This window comes from Marmota monax, unplaced genomic scaffold, assembly GCF_021218885.2.
Source record: "Marmota monax isolate L192 unplaced genomic scaffold, Marmota_monax_Labrador192_F-V1.1 WCK01_AAM20220418_F8-fsc00228, whole genome shotgun sequence".
In the NCBI taxonomy this organism is placed as follows: Eukaryota; Metazoa; Chordata; class Mammalia; order Rodentia; family Sciuridae; genus Marmota; species Marmota monax.
In genome coordinates this window covers 2818325-2824324 of record NW_026695240.1, presented here as the reverse complement: position 1 = coordinate 2824324, position 6000 = coordinate 2818325, and the positions used below count along the sequence as shown (strand labels likewise).

At 39.8% G+C, this 6000-nt stretch overlaps 1 long non-coding RNA gene across 1 annotated transcript; it reads left to right on the top strand.

Moving 5' to 3' along the window:
* The first annotated feature begins 594 nt into the window (after positions 1–594).
* On the top strand, positions 595–5946 carry LOC124089958 (uncharacterized). Its single transcript, XR_006850894.2, has 2 exons — positions 595–765; positions 5685–5946. It is a non-coding gene; the product is annotated as an uncharacterized LOC124089958 (long non-coding RNA).
* The last annotated feature ends 54 nt before the right edge of the window (positions 5947–6000 follow it).

Below are 6000 nucleotides of genomic sequence, written 5' to 3'. Positions count from 1 at the left end.
GGGGTTCTGCAAAATAACACCTGCCAAAAAATAAAAGGGTGTTTTTAGCCGGTGGGCAGGGGGAAAAAAATCCCCGTCTTTAGCTTTGATCTCGAGGCCCTGTGTGTCAAAAGATTAGAAAATTACATGGATCAGCCCCAGCCAGATGTCCCGGGAGTCCGGCGGACTGAGGGGCTGGCGGCAGCCGGAGGTTTACCATTTGGGTTCTGAGCCCAAATCGGCGGTGGTAGTTCCCGATTTCCGAGCTGCGCAAGTTGGAGTCAACGAGCCTCCACCGCGGGGTCCCCCGAAGATCCTTCATCCGGAAGCCTCTGGCTGCAACATCCCAAAGCTGTGGAACCACAGTGAGCTAGCCGCCCTGACGGCCTCTGCCTACCTAGCGCCGCCTGGTGGCTTAACAGAACGGCGGGCTTCAGACACTGGCCTAGCCGCCAGCTGTTAATCCGCAGGAAGTTGGTTTCCAGGTAACGCAAAGGCGGAAGTGACGATTCAATTATTCTCAAATAGACAGAACTCTTAGCCAATGGGTGCTTTTAAGAAGGAAAGGTTCTTCCACATTGGCCAATAAGAAGCGCTTGTTGCTACGAACTAGAACAAACGCTTTCTCCCTAATTCGCTTTTATCAATGTCGCACCGATAAATTTCAATTACTCTTGGTGCTGCTTACTATCTTCTCGGAGATTTGCACCAGGCCCTGGAGGCCCTCCGGCCTAGTCCAAAAGCAACGACGCCGTGAACATTGAGACCCGATCTGGCACACCACAGGTCTGGCTATCAGTGGGATAATCAATAGTAAACAATAAAATTAATGGATAGGAGAGACATTAATGCATGAAACAAATACTTTAGGAAGAACCCTTTTGCAAAACTGAACCCAGGAGCAGTTAGCACGTTTCTAACCAGTAATACCGGAAGAGAGGGCGGGAAGACAGCAAATGAACTTGGATTTCATTCAATTGTCAGTAAAGTCAGTTTGCAGGCTTTTAAAGTACCACACCGTCGACCTCAGTTCCAGTAGCGCTGTTGCGCTTAGAGGCAGCTGCCTGACTTAACCAACCCCCCGCCCCCACCCGCCCCAGGACACACACACACACACACACCCAGCTGCAGGGAATTGGCTTGTTTCCCTCTCCCTTTTTGTGGGCGGCCCTTTCTGTCTAAAATTTCTATGAAATGAGAATACACTGGACTTTCAGAATTCTCCTCAGCCTTCACTTGTCATTTGCACTGCATCCTAACAAACTCCTTATATCTATCTTCTAGTTCAACATATTCATTGTAAGCTGTGGTTAATATTCCATCTAGCCCACTTACTACATTTTATTTCAGTTATTTCAGTTATTTCAGTTATTTCATTTTTAATTCCCACATCTCTCTGTGCAGGGAAATTAGACGCATTCTGATATTCTGCCCCGTTTGCTTTATTAAAAGCCTTATTTCTTGATCTTTTAAGTACTCAACTTTTTACTATGAACTACCCTGAATTTTGCAAAAGTAATCCAGATAATTTATTTGTTCATTTTCCCCCTTTATTTTCAGTACTAGGAATTGAACCATGGCCTGGCACTTACTAGTCAAGCACCTCACCACTGAGCTACATACCCAACCTCAGCATAAAGAATTTGTGTTAACATCTTCCCCCAATGTTAACAGCTTACATAACCATAGCATTATCAAAAGAAAAAAAAAAGTAACATTCGTGCAATACTAGGAGATCTTCTCTTATTAGGATATTTATGCCTAGCTTATTTATTTATTTATGATCTTTTTAAACTGTTCTACCTTCATGGTCAAGAATCCTTTTTTTTTTCTCTCTCTCTCTTTCCTGCGTTTTGTTTCTCTCATTTATTTTTCTTCCCACGTAGTGGGAGAGACTTTGAATCCCTTTTTGTTTTTTATATATTAAATGTCTAATGTTAATATGTCTATACTTGAATCTTTTTATTAAAATTTTCTTGCAATATCTTTTTTAAAAAGCCCTTGTATTTTCAAACTGTATGTCTGCTTTAGTTGCATCTTCTAAACATCATGGAGCTGAAAAACAATTTTTTCCAATCTTCGAGTATTTCTCTTTCCACCCAATAATTCAACACATTCTTCTGTTGAAATAGTGTAACACTTTCTTTAAAAAAATAGCTTTTTGAATAATTATTCTGTGCAAGTTTGTGTATAATATTTTACATCAATTATTACAATGGATTATACCATTTAATCTTTAAAATATATATAAGCAGAATTACTCATTTTAAAACATGGAAACTAAGATCAGAAAAAGCACTGGAAGATTTTGCTCAATATAACAAAGCAATTGAAGAGCAAGGATTTATACACACACAGGCTTACTCCAGAATACACAAGTTAAGTTAAGTTTGTATGATATATTGCTACCTTTGGACACATTAATTTTTTAATTTAATAATTTATGCTTTCTTTTTCTTACCTCTTTCAGAGTTTAGTGCTCCATCTATTTAATTTTGATTGTTTGTCTTTTCAAGTTCTCAGCTTGAATTAAAATTACATATACAGTCCTTGAATGGATACATTGAGAAGTGTATTAATGAGGAATTTCATCACTGCTGAACACCATAAAGTGTTTTTACACAAACTAAGATACATATGACTAGACAGTGAATGTTATGTTGTCTTAATTTTACTTAAAATTTTTTTTTATTCTTTCAAAAAAAATTTGTAAATAATTATTTTGTTTTTGTACTGTGGATTGAACCAGGGGCTCTTAACCACTGAGCCACATCCCCAGCCCTTTTTATATTTTGTTTAGAGACAGGGTCTCACTAAGTTGCTTAGGGCCTCACTAAGTTGCTAAGACTGGCTTTGAACTTGTGATCCTCCTGCCTCAGCCTCACAAGCTACTGGGATTTAGGCATGTGCCACCACACCCAGCTGTAAATAATATTTAACTAGAATATTTAACTAGACTATTTAAAGATGAAATGCTAACCCTGGATTTGCTTTAAAATATTTTAGGAGTCAGGCATGGCACTGCACACCTGTAATCCCAGTAACTCTAGAGACTGAGGCAGGAGTATTGCAAGTTCAAGGCCAGCCCTGGCAACTTAATGACACTTGTCTCAAAAAATAAAAAGGGCTGGGGATGTAGCTCAGTGTTAAGCACCCCTAGGTTCAATCCCTAGAACAAAAAACAACGTCTAGGGGCTGGGACTGGGGCTCAGAGGTAGAGTGCTTGCCTAGCATGTGTGAGGCACTGGGTTCGATTCTCAGCACTACATATAAAATAATAAAATAAAGGTCATCAACAACTAAAAACATATTAAAAATAAATAAATAAAGGTATTGTGTCCATCTACAACTAAAAAAATTAACTTAAAAAAACAATGTCCATGTTTCAGAGAGATTTAGATGATGTGTGCCTTAGTATAAAACAGGCAGAAAACCAAAGTATTTCAGCAACTTTCATTCCCTGAGGCGTCCATGGCAGAGAACATAAGGTGATCTGAATTCTTACTCTCCCTCACCCTCTTGACACAAGTCAACACACTTCACATCATACATCTCTTTCCTACTCCCACCACCTCCTAGAGCTTCTCTGGAATAAACTCCAGAGCTCTTAGGTGACTTACATGAACATTTCACAGCCCACATCATCTAATCATGGATTCCTTCTCTGCATTGTTCTGGTGTCTTCTCCACATGCAGGGACATTGCTGTTTTCTCCCAGCATCTGATTTAACCCATGGTGAGGGAGGGAAAGCAGGAATCTCAATGGGAATGTGGGATCTTTTCAGGATGACTTCCCAGGCCCTCTGCAACTTCATGATGCTTATCTTGGCTCCCTTTCATACCAGTTTAAATCACGTAAGCTTCTTGGCACTTCTTTTTGTCTGTTTATGTAACCGATGATATAGGGCAAAAAAGAAAAATAATACCTTCTTTGATCTTCTTTCCTTTCCTCTAAAGTAAGTATATCCCAATACCACACAAATTTTTTAAAGAGAAGTGCGTTTTTTTTTCTTTATGTTTCTGTTTACACATTTTTTTCTAATTTTTAGGTACTTTTTTTCTTTTCTTTTTTTTTTTCTTTTTTGTACTAGGGGCACTTAACCACTGAGCCACATCCTCAGCCCTTTTTTTGTATTCTATATAGAGACAGGTCTCGCTGAGTTTCTCAGGGCCTTGCTAAGGCTTGCTTTAAGCTTGCAATCCTCCTGCCTCAGCCACCAAACCACTGGGATTACAGGAATGGACCACAGCACCCAGCTTAATTTAGGTACTATTTACACATAGTGAAATACACGAATCTCAAGTATACCAATTGATGACTTTGGATAAAGGTATGTCCCCGTGTAACTCACAGACTAATCATCATATATAGATTATTTCCATCACCTCAGAAAGTTTTCTCATGGTGTTCCCAGTTGATCCCCCAATAGCCACTGATATTGCTTCCCCCAATAGCCACTTATTTGCTGCCACTATGGATAATACAATATAATCAGTTCTAGACCTTCACATAAACAGAAACATATATGATGCACTCTATTGCGGCTGATTTCTTTTGCTCAGCATAATGCTTTGGGAATTTATTCATGTCATTATATATATATTAGTAATTTGTTCCTTTTTTTAATTGCTGAGTAGTTTTCTATTATGTGGTCATATCACAATTTGCTTACCCATTCACCAGCTAACTGTTATTTGTGGCTATTATTAATAAAACTGCTATAAACTGTCCCATACAGATTTTTAAATTTTTATTAGTTGTTGATGAATTTTTAAATTTGATTTATTTATTGGTACGTGGTGCTGAGAATCGAACCCAGTGCCTCACACATGCTCGGCAAGCACTCTACCACTGAGCCACAATCCCAGCCCCCATACAGATTTTTGTATGGACATATTTCATTTCTTCTGGGTAGATACCTAGCAGCAGGGTTTCTGGGTCAATGATAAGTGTGTGCTTAATTTTATAAGAAACTATGAACTTGTTTTTGAAAGCAATTACACATTTTACACTTCTAGTAGCAATGCTTAGGCAGCTACTTTGAGGATTAAAAAGAGAAACTGGAATAACATGTCTTGATCAGGGCCAGCATGCCAATATCTGCTGTGTTAATCTCCTGGCCCCAGTTCACAAAATGGGGAATGTAGGGTAATATTTCCAGAGAGCAAGTGGGCTCTAGTTCACCCATGATTTGAGCAATTACTCCTGTTCTTGAGGAAGGGTAGAGTCCTTCAATGGAAGTGCTGAGATAGAAGAAGCAGTAAGAACTTGCCTGGCTCACCAAGGCTTCCCAGTATTCTAGATGGACGGTGGAAGAGGGTGCATCATATTCAGCTGGTGACACTAATTTTGGCTTATCATTAGCTGACATGCCCTCCTCTGGTATGTCTTTTTATTTCTCTCTACCTTTATAGAGGCCCTAAAACACAGAGTTTCCCTCCCTCCAAAATTTATTGAATACTAGGCTGGGGTTGTGGCTCAGTGAAAGAATGCTTACCTAGCATACGTGACGCACTGGGTTCAATCCTCAGCACCACATAAAAATAAAAGTATTGTGTCAACCTAAAACTAAAAATATTAAAAAAAATTTACTGCACACTTACTGTCATGAGCCATCTGTGGGCTGTGTGTGGGCTATGTTGCACGTAGTAGCCTAATGAGGGGATAAGTCAGGCGTTGAGAACCTCCCATGGCACCCCCACAGGTATTGATCCCCTGGTGCAGGTGAACTTCCCCCTCAAGCTCGGCTAGAGATCTCCACACAGCACCTGAGATGGATGTGACCTGCCAAGATGCCAATGGACCTGCTGACTGCAAGACACCAGGAAGCAAGACTCCACCCTTGAAACCTTATCCTTGCCTTTGATGTCCCCTGACATAAATAAAGCAAGTGGGGGCTCCATTTTGCCAGAGTATAGAAGTTCCATCCGTGTGATCAACCCGTCTTGCTCCCTCTTTTGAAACTATTTTCTGTGTCCTGTGGTTTTTTCATCATTCTATTTTTCTTAGCTTTTATTTCT